Genomic DNA, 11,444 nt, shown 5'->3' with positions numbered 1-11,444 from the left:
AAACATCGGCTTTCTCACTTTACAGGTGTGTGTTTGCTATGACTACCCCTGAAACTGTGAGTTTCACAGTCACATAACTTTTAAAAGTGAAAGGGATGGGAGAGTCGGTGACATTCATTGCTCCCTGTCAAATCAATTTGGTTCTCTGTGTTTTTCACTTTTTTTTCTTTTTAATGAGCTGTATTTACATTTTAACATGTTCCCATAGAGCCTCATTATCAGGAGATGCTGCAGCGCTTAGAAGCCTCATGGTAAGTAACAAACTGCATAAGACTAAATACTTGCAAATGTGAAAGACGTACCATTACATTGTAAGTACATTTTTAAATATATTTGTCACTGCATTTCTGTCGATGCAGCTAAAGGACGGGATTAGCTCCTGATCCCTTATGAATGTAAAAAGATTTTTGTAAATCTTTTTCTCAGGATATCCTTTTGGAGACTCCGCAGGTTATCTAGGCGGTGAAAAATATAATATATGGATGTCTAGTCAAGTTGGTTTGTCCTGTTATCATTTTGTGGAATTACCACCAAGGCAGAGCTTGACAGGATCTTTCACCTTGTAATACAAAAATTGCTTCGTGTGGCAGAGATTCAGCTATTAAATACAGGCATCAGATAAATATACATCCCAGCTTAAAATACTAAAGGGTGTTATGGGGTATTGTTTTCACTGTGTCACATCAACAGCTACAAAGCTTAGCTGCAGCTTAACATTTAGAACTCCCCAGTCATAAAACTCTTCCGATAACATATTATCTCTATGCTAGCAGTGCTTAGCAAGTGCCACATTCTTCTTTGTCTTCTTTCTAAAATATACAAATTCAACTAATGCTTCTGTAAAGGTTTTATAGGCGTCAAGCCTCAAACTACAAGTGGAATAGGCCTCTATTGACATTCTGGGACTATTATGCTTCCACCCTTAAAAACAGTCATCACAAACTGGACCTCTGTGCTGCCTTTTCTTTCCATAATATGTAGTTTGCCTTGTCCCTCCATTCAAGAATATGGACATCAGACACAGATATGGATTAAACTAAAGCCACAAGTTTAATAAAAACTGATCTATGACACAATTCCCCACTTAACTGCCTTCTGCCCCACTGTAGCACAGGTTCGTCACATTATAGGTGAGATTTTAGGTAATTAACATCTCTTTGCTGCCATCCTGGCCCAAAGCTAAACCCTCACCTCTTGATGTTTCCTTGCTCATGAAATGTTAAATGTGTGCCCAACAGGGGAGCCTAGCCACATCACCCATCAAATAAGTCCCATAGGTTTCTAAAATAGCCTTGGACCAAATTAGTGCTCTCAGGTTCCCTTTGTCCAGTTTGGGGAAAACTGTTCCAATTTGGATCCCTCTGAAGGCATCATTGCCAGATTTGGGACGATGGAGAAATTGGTTTTGGACTACATTTGAACACCATTTTAAAAAGATGGTGGACCCATCGGTTCCAAACGGCACTGATTTAGACACCTCTGAAGATACATTGTTCAGTTTAAGGTTTCTCTGAATATGGTGCCCAATTTGGTGTCATAATTCCCCAAAGCAACAAGTAGGTTTTGGTCTACATGTGGATGCCAACTGATATAGTGGAACCTCAGTTCTCAAACACCTCCGTTGTCATACATTTCGGTTCTCAAAAGCCAAAAGCCAGGAAGTAAATTCTTCCATTTTCGAACATTTTCCAGAACCTGAACGTGTGATGGGGCTTCTGCTGGGAAACCATGCCTCAGTTTTTGAACATTTTGGAAGCTAAACGGGCTTCTGGAACAGATTTCATTTGAGAACCAAGGTACCACTGTATCACTTTGAATCAGGATGGTGGACCTAACCATTTGAAAATGAACTAATTTTAACTATCCTTTGCAGAAATGGAATAGGCCTGGATATGGGATTAAGTCAAAGCCTGAAAAAAGTCTGGTGGATTTGGGCTTTGACTGAATGAGGTTGAGGCAGCCTTGGCTCACCCCTAGGTTGGGCCACCTTGAGCAATCTGAGACTATTGTGAGTGGGGTATTGAATGTGCAGAAGGTGAGATGGGTAGCTTCCACAAACAACAGCAATAGGTTGCTTGCAAGAGGGATTTCAAACAGCTCCACACTGTGTTTTGGCTGTGCATGCCAGGTCCCAGTCAAAGCTGGCACTATTGAACTCTCAATTGCAATCCTGCTGGCTGTAGGAGTCTTCATTGCCAGTGTCTTACCTGCAGGAAACTTGATGGGAAAGTAGACCCAATGGTCTGACCAAGACCAAAGAGGTCCTAAGGAGGAATGAGAAGACGTAAACTTGGGACTGGCAGGGTGGAGAAGAGGAGAGAAGAACAGGCTACTGAACTAGTATTGAACCAGGGCCATGATCAGTTGAACTCACCATTGGCTATGGTGACAGCTTATACAGGAGTTTGTTTGGGGTGCTGGTGAATGAGCCGAGTCTCACTCAGGCAGCCATTTCCCACAGTGCAGCAGCAAACAAACTGTAATGATAGTTGGCTGCACACAGCCCTGGAAATTAACAACTGTATATACAAATCACAGCATTTTTGGTTTTTGAGAATTCCCAGGCAACAGCAGGCACTTGCATCTAGAGCCTTAATAAAATCATTTGTTAGTCTTTAAGATGCTAGAGCACTTTATGTTGTTTTTGCTACAACAGAATAGAACAGATTTCCCTCTGGAGGTTGCAGGGTAGCTGTGCCCTAAGACCTGTGACTCACTTGGATTTTAGAAATCCCTTTGAAATTTGAGTGGGTGAGTTTCAAATGTTGATATCAACTCCCCTCACATCACAAACTTCATTTTAATCTCATAATGGGAGGAGACTGCTGAATGGAAATTCTGAGTGTAGGTGCATATAATTTCATGCACAAATACATATGTAGCTCTGCACCAAAGATTTATATGTCAAGCAAAAAGGGGGGGGGGGAGAGTGTAAAGCCAGGGGACATAATTTATGTTTGTGAATTTCTGTTTTTATGATTAACGTAGGTGACACAAGTTTTCAGGATGAAATCAAAGACGAAAACTCCAGACTCATTAAATTTGTCACCTGTAAATCACTAATTTTTTTAGAGATCTGATTAAATCAAAGGGACATTCCAATGACAAATGCTTAATTAGTTTATAATCCTTCCTCATAGTGACGTACCTGGTCAGTATTAGCTAGCTAATCTCTTTCTTTTTAAATGGGCATTATGGAAGCATCAGCAGTGATTTCCCTAGTCAAAGCTGTGCTGAGATTTTTTCAGTGGAAGCAATTTAGTCTAGACTTCAAGACAATCAGTGGATATGAGATATAACATCTTGGTAGACAAGATCTGCTTAAAGTAAACCCCTTGCCTGCTTAATACAATATACACAATTAGGGAAACAACCCCTGAACAAGAAGGAGCTGCTGCTGATCTGCCTAAACCTAAAAGAGTAACAATAAAACAGTGAACAGGGTGGTGATACAATGACTACTGCAATTGACACAAGATAATATCACCAAGGCAACTACTGTATCTGTAGTTGCAAACAATAAACATCCTTAAAAATGGCAAAAGTAGTTTATTTCCCAAATAGGTTTTATCTTAAACAATAGCAAACACAGTTCACTTGTCATATGTCAGTGGTTCAGTGCTCACTTCTTTTCTTTCCAAAATAGATTTTTTTATTGAGCAATTGCAAATGCAATCACTGAGCTGTCAAAATCTGTTGTAACAGAATTGCACCCATCCATTTATTCTTGTAGATATACCCCTGCTTTAAACCATTTCCATTCTCTTCTCTTGTATATCATTTACTACAAAGGTGTGTGTTAATTATGCATTTTCAACATATTTTTAATTTTAATTTTCCTTATTCTACTTGTTAATTCAGTGCAATTCTGTTGCAATAGATTCTGACAGCTCGATGACTAAGCTCTTTAGCGACGAAACGTTGGATTACCAGAACAACGTCTGAGCTGGTACATCACAAGTGGACTCTTTATTACTGCATTTGCAATTGTTCAAAATAAAATCTATTTTGGAAAGTGAAGAAATGAGCACTAAACCTCTGAAATATGACAAGCAAACTTTTTATTTACTGTGTTTGCTATTGTTTAAGATAAAACTGATTTGGGAAAGAAACTACTTTGGCATTTTTATGGACGTTTATTGTTTGTTTACAGATATTTGCCTTGGTGATATAAACCTAAAATAGGGCAAGTACTTAAAACATTACCTGCACTAGGTTACCATGTCATGTGACCCAGGTATATGGGCTTAGGATCCTGCCTAAGTGCCCCATGCTCTGGTCTTGCCCAGGCCTGACTCCCAGAATACCTCTTTGGGGGCTCTTACACCAGTACAAACTCAGCCAGCTTTGGCTCAGCTTGATGAGCGAATTATGCTGGTTGTCGGGCTTCAGTGAATCGGCTTCCTCTCCCCGTGGCAGTAGAAAAGAAGATCAAATGAATGGAACGTCTTACCAGTTAGAACCACAGCGAGAGAACAAAGAACACATCTTCTAGAAATAGCGGTGCTCCCAATTAAGGGTCACCCCATCCTTCCATCCCTATTAATTCACATCACTCCTATGTCTTGTAATCTGAGTTTGTACCCTTTGTGCTTTCTGTTCTGAGACTTTTTGAGCTCTTATTGACCTTGGGGAGAGCGGAGACAGTGAATCTGTTAACCCCCTCTCTCTCCCAGTGTTTCTTCTTTTAGCTATTCCCTATCCAGCATTTCCCAGCTTCTGCCTTCTGAACTATGCCCCTCTGTAAACCACTGTTCCAAATCTATACTGTCCTCCTGCTCCTGGGAAGATTCAGTATCAGGGGAGGGGGTGGCTCCCACCATTCTTCCTCAGGGCAGTCCTCTTCAGCACAGTCCCTGACACTCGTGGATTCCCCCCCCCCCCCCGAGGCAAGGTTGGGGACTTAGCACCAGCTGAGCCCAAGGACTGGCCACTGAACTAGAGAACCACTGCAATGGAGGTTGCTTATTCCAGCCTATTTTTCCCATAGGGTTGCCCCTGACATGTGCTGAAAATCCTTGATCTGTCAGTCACTGATGTTTCTCCTAAGGCAGAATACAAATCTTGAAATTGAAACTTCATTGTCAGGCCAGATGTCTAAGGAATGTTTAAGAGTTTTGATACCAGCAAATTACTTAGGGGTCTCTGGTGTCTTCAAATGTTTGACTTCAAGTGAAATGAGAAATTTTTGCTGTGCTTTAGGCAACTTCCAGTATTTGTGGATACCTCCTTGTGAATAAATAAAGAGTTGGGTTTATAAGCAGAAATTTCATTTCCCTTGGGATTTCTTAGCTCCTTCACCAGGATCCCAAACTCAATTTCTTTCTTTTTTCTTCTTTCTTTTAAAATCTTCTTTTTTTAATAATAATAATTTTTATTGGTGTTACAATTTAGTTTTCAATTTACAAAAAAGAACTACAACAACAAAAACAACAACAACAACAATCCAAAAGTATAGAATTCTCCACATTCTCCAACTTCCATCCTCCCTTTTGTGGGGTCTACTAATAATGATTTTCACTACATATCATATTACCTTCCATATATCCATAAAGCTCTATTTTCTCCTTTGGTTCCTTTCACATTGTGAGTGTTATTTCAATCCTGCTAATGTTTTTAACTTTTTACAATGTTCTGTCAAATATATTACAAATTTTCCCCAGCCTTTGTTGAAGTTTTTGTCTTCCTGATTCCTGATTTTTCCAGTCATTTCGGCCATCTCAGCATAGTCCATCAATTTTACTATCTATTCTTCTCTTGTAGGTATTGTGTCATCCTTCCATCTTGGGCTAAGAGCAACCTGGCCACCACCCTCGTGAACATGAATAGTCTTTTGCACTCCCTTGGTATCTCAGCACCTATAATTCCTAATAAAAAGGCTTCTGGTTTCTTTACAAATGTTATTTTGAACATTTTTTTAAGCTCATTACATATCATCTCCCAATATGTTTTATTGCCTTATAAGTCCACCTCATATGATAAAAGGTGCACTCTTTTTCTTTCTATTTCCAACATATATTTGACCTGGTCTGATACATTTTAGCTAATTTACTAATTTTATTTGATTTTACATATGTAAATTACAATTAGTTACAATACTAAATACATAACCATAAAATGATATTTCTCTGAATCTCAAGGCTTTTCCCCATACCCTCCATGGGTCCTATTGTCAACATTTCCAACTGCATGTTATTTCATAGTCTATGTTTTGTATCTGTCCATAATATTTGTTACATTATAAGTGAGACTAAAACCCTGCTAATGTTCTCATCTGCTTACAGCGGTCTCCTAAATAAATTATAAATGTTCCTCATTCTTTCTTGAATTTCTTGTCTTCTTGGTCTCTGAGTTTCCCAGTCATTTTTGCTATTTCAGCATAGACTAACAGCTTAGCTTGCCATTCCCCTCTGGTAGGGACTCTTTTTTCATCTCTGGGCTAGTAGCATCCATGCTGCTGTTGTTGCATACATAGAGTCTTTACCAAACTCACTTTCCTTCAGGTGGAATTTTGGTGGCCCATTATTTGGTCACAGTAATCAGCAGCAGTGTGTGTGTGTAGATGTGATAAAAGAAAAGGAACAGAGTTTCTTTTGTGCTTTTGCGAACCACAAGAGAAGAGCTTGGGATTTCCCATGGGCTGGACAACTGTGGCCTTAATCCTTTTCCTTGCTTATTTTCAAATATATCAAGTATCTTTTTCAAATCGCAGCAGAAAGCAATCCTTACCCTTCAAGGCTCGAGCTGACGCAGTCCAAGGACATAAAAGGCACAGATGTTCAGTGTCCACAGATTGCATTTCTTTTAAGGAGAGTAAAAGTTATAAGGTCTTACATTCCCCCCCTAGGGAATTTCTTTTTGATTGCTATGAACCTGTGACTCAGTCCAGTAATGACAATGTATCAAAGCTTAGTTCCATCTGTGGCCATCTGTTTGTTGAATTTTTATAAAAGCTGAAACTCTTTAGGGAAGCCACTTCTCAATCTATATATTTTACACTACATCTGAATGCATATTAATTGACCCAGGGAAAGAGCACATCCGGTATATTTAATTGCTTAGTGCTACTCTGTAGACAATGGAACCATTCTTAATTATATACCATTGAGCATTGCTGTAATTTCATATCCCATCCTATCTTGACTGCTTACCCCAACATTAAATCCCAATGATATTTCAAAATGAGTAATAGGCTTTGCACAGGAAGTTGACTTTAATTAAGTTCAAGAAATGGTTGCAGGGTACAGGGGTACCTTGGTTCTCAAACTTAATCCATTCCAGAAGACAGTTCCAAAACCAAACAGTTCCAAAACCAAGGTGCACTTTTCCATAGAAAGTAACGCAAAACGGATTAACCCCTTCCCGACTTTTTTTGTAAAAACACCCTAAAACAGCAATTTAACATGAATTTTGCTATCTAACGAGACCATTGATCCATAAAATGAAAGCAATAATCAATGTACTGTACTATAAAATAAATAAGACAGTATTTTAGATGATAAAAATTAAAATTTATTTATTTTTTCTTCCCTGCACTGGAATTTGCATGCAGGTAGAATTGGCCATCACCTTGCCAACAAAGGTCCGTATAGTAAAAGCTATGGTTTTCCCTGTGGTGATGTATGGAAGTGAAAGCTGGACCATAAAGAAGGCTGATCGCCGAAGAATTGATGCTTTTGAATTATGGTGCTGGAGGAGACTCTTGAGAGTCTCATGGACTGCAAGAAGATCAAACCTATCCATTCTTAAAGAAATCAGCCCTGAGTGCTCACAGGAAGGACAGATCCTGAAGCTGAGGCTCCAATACTTTGGCCACCTCATGAGAAGAGAAGACTCCCTGGAAAAGAGCCTGATGTTAGGAATGATGGAGGGCACAAGGAGAAGGGGACGACAGAGGACAAGATGGTTGGATGGTGTTCTCGAAGCTACCAGCATGAGTTTGACCAAACTGCGGGAGGCAGTGGAAGACAGGAGTGCCTGGCGTGCTCTGGTCCATGGGGTCATGGAGAGTCGCACACAACTAAATGACTAAACAACAACAACAACAGAATTGGCCAAGAGGGAGCAAGACAGTTTGGCTGGAGGAGAAAATCCCACTGCTGTATTTCTGAATTTCCAACATATAATGTAAACTATAGAAATTGTTTGTACCCACGTTCTAATGAGTGTCATTTGCATGTGCGTTCACAGAAGTTCATTTAGGTTAACTGAGATTCTGCACAATTTCCTTCTTAAATACGCCTTTATTATTTCATTACAACAACTTCCATCTGAGTGTCTCACAAGAGCATTTAATTTGGATTTAATGCGGTGGGTACTGTTTATTAATTAAACATCAAATGATTATTAAAACATACTTATTGAGATTTAACAGCTTTGTCAAAAGATGTGGCTGGCTGCAGACATAATTAGCTAAGAAATAATGAACATGTTATTATGCCGGTATATTTCATATATGAAAAAGTGCAACAGTGTTCAGTTGTGAAAATGAAATACACGGACACTTTCCAACATTATCTGTTAGCAAGGAAATTAGATACACAATATTTGAAATCTCAGAATTATATGTACATCTTCATGCAACAGTCCGAGAGGCAAGGAAATTTGGACAAATTCTAAGTCGTAGCTGTTATGTCTTCGCAGTAACAATGATTATTTGCAAATAGGCTTATTAACCCAAGATTTAACCCTGCAAATGCAACGTGTAGAAAACAAGGATCCACTATCCAAAATAACATCCAGCTGTTGATCTGTACTATGATATCACATTGGCCCATGTCCTCACTGTTTTCCCCAGTATCCCCCTGCTTTACATCAGTTTCTGCTGGAGATTGGGGGTGGAAATTTGGTTTGCATTTTAATCAATACATGTGTCAAAACACAGCTGTCCTTCCAAATTCACATTTCCCAATGCAGTCCTCCAACTGAAAAAGCATACAAAGCAGCACAAAGAAGGAAAATATGTACAGCCATGCACATACAAGTGGAAATTAAAATTCAGAGATGTATTATATTAGGGAGAATTGCTTGCAAAAATGTGTAAGCAAAATTACATACAAAATAGCACGCATTGTGAGAAATGCACTTGAGGGTGTGCTTGAATATTTCCCTTGACTTTTTTTTTACAAACTGATGTGGAAATCAGGTAAACAGAACTTAAGAATGGGAAAAAAGAGGAAAGGAGAGAAGCCAAAATTGACAGATCCATTCATCCTATTCTCTACCACTGGCAGGAAGTGGAAAAATACATTACCAGAAGGCAAGTTTTGCTATACATTACAGAACAGGAGGAGAAGGAGAGGAATGATGCCATTTTTAGGGGTATCTCCTTGCTTTTTGTAGCATCAAGTTCTACCCTGGATTTTCCATTTTCTGCTTAGTGATGTACTACGCAGGTAGCATTGATCTGTTCACAGCATTTGATTATACATCACCAGAAAGAGGAGAAAAAGCTCTCCATTCTGTTACTGTATATATGTATTTAAAAAATTGCTGCTTTGTGCTTCAAAGAATTGCGATCTGAAATAAAAAATACAGAATCCATGTCTCTACAGATAGCCTACCATTCATTTTGGCTATCACCTTGTGGCAGAGTGGCAAATACATAAACCAAAAACAGCAATGTGAAATGGGAGTCCATTATATAATAAGTAAAGCACTGAAATGACTGTGTACTGTAAATGATGAGTATATCTTTTCATTGGTCCATGAACATAAAAATGTGACTGGCAATAAAGGCTGTGATTTCAACCAGTAGTGGCAAGGTTTTGAGGTTTATGAAGAGAAGTTTAAATGTTAAATTTCAAGTGCAGCTTATACTTACTGAATGTGATAAACCCTAACTTTTCACATATGGAGTTATCAATGTAAATGAACCAGAGACATAACATGGGAGGAAATTTTATTTATATTAAAAATGGGAAGGGCACATTTGCCAATAACTTAAAAGTTTTACCCAACTGATCTATGCATTTCAACCAGGAATGGGGGAGACATTTGAGACAGTTTGCATTTCAAGGCAATCCTACCTAATTCTGAAAGAATATGCAAATGGAAACAGCCATTCTTTGACATCCACATTTCTCTGAATTTTGCAATACATTTGTCCAGTGTACATCAGCGTAGATATATATCAGCGAAAATAATGTACCTAGATGCATTATGTCAGCAGAACATGCTTTGCAAAAATGTGCTATATAGTAATACTTTGGTTCTCAAATGTAATCCATTTTGGAAGTCCATTGGACTTCTGAAAATCAAGGCATGGCTTCCAATTGGCTGCAGGAGCTTCCTGCACTCAATTGAAAGCACAGAAGCCGCGTCAGACATTTGGCTTCTAAAAATAGCTCACAAACCAGAACACTTACTTCCAGGTTTGCGGCCTTCGGGAGACAAAACATTTGAGATCCTAGCAGTTTAAAAACCAAGGTATTGGACAAAGTTGCACACAAAACTGCATATTAGGCGAAATTCTAACTAAAATGCTGCTGAATTTTCAGGATCCCCTTTATCTTCTTCTTTGTAAATTAACGTGGAGAACTAAATATATATGCACAATTGAGCATAGAAAAAACCTAAGAGATCACCAAGACATGGGATAGAGTTCATCCCTCCTTTAGTAATTTTCCCAGTGTAAGTAAATGGCTCAAATTCATTCCTTTTGAGGAAAATACCACACTGACCTTGGTTACAAAAGTGGTAAAAGACCTTCTGATTCTATCTGCTCATGCTCTTTGGGCAGCAAACATATTCTCTAATTTTCCTATGTCTTTGGGCAGCAAACATATTCTCCAACACAACAGCTAGCTGCCTGCCTGCCCCAATTCAAAAACATTTGCAAATCTTCCACATCCCCCCCCCCCCAATCACACTTGAGAAGGTTTGTGTGCTTGATCTGACTTTAGCAAAATTATTCAGATTTGATTAAGACCAACTACAGGCAGAATCGACACATTTGCATTTCCTTCACCCTGGTCAAAATGTAGATATGAGTTTTGTGAGGGGTGGGGTTAGCTGACTTTGTGGTCACAAAGCATTTTGGTATTTGTTTTCAGCAGCAAGCTGTCAATTAATTAGATAATCTCTCCAAATAAGGAGATTAACTGAATTATCAATACGACTCTGCGGGTCAAAGCCAACAATAGCATGAAAAGGATTAAATGAAAGCTTATTTAATGTGTGCCCTGCATACTAATCAGGAACAGTAATTAAGAGGTGGTTGTTTAAAGGGATGCTATAGTCCGTGGCATTTTGCTCTCTTCCTTTTCCCCTGTACGTTAGCGAAAACATTCACTTTTGCTGAAAAAAAGAATATTCAAAGAAACGATTGCACATAATGAATGGATGAAGGACAAGACACCTATGTACATATCACTAACTGGATAGCAAATCACAAGGACAAAATGGTCTTGGAGTCATAGCCCTGTAGCCATAATTGGAATCCC

The sequence above is a fragment of the Podarcis gaigeae genome (genome assembly GCF_964106915.1).
Source record: "Podarcis gaigeae genome assembly, chromosome: 7".
NCBI classification, from domain to species: domain Eukaryota; kingdom Metazoa; phylum Chordata; class Lepidosauria; order Squamata; family Lacertidae; genus Podarcis; species Podarcis gaigeae.
The sequence above is the reverse complement of the archived record's forward strand: the minus strand, read 5'-3'. Positions refer to the sequence as shown.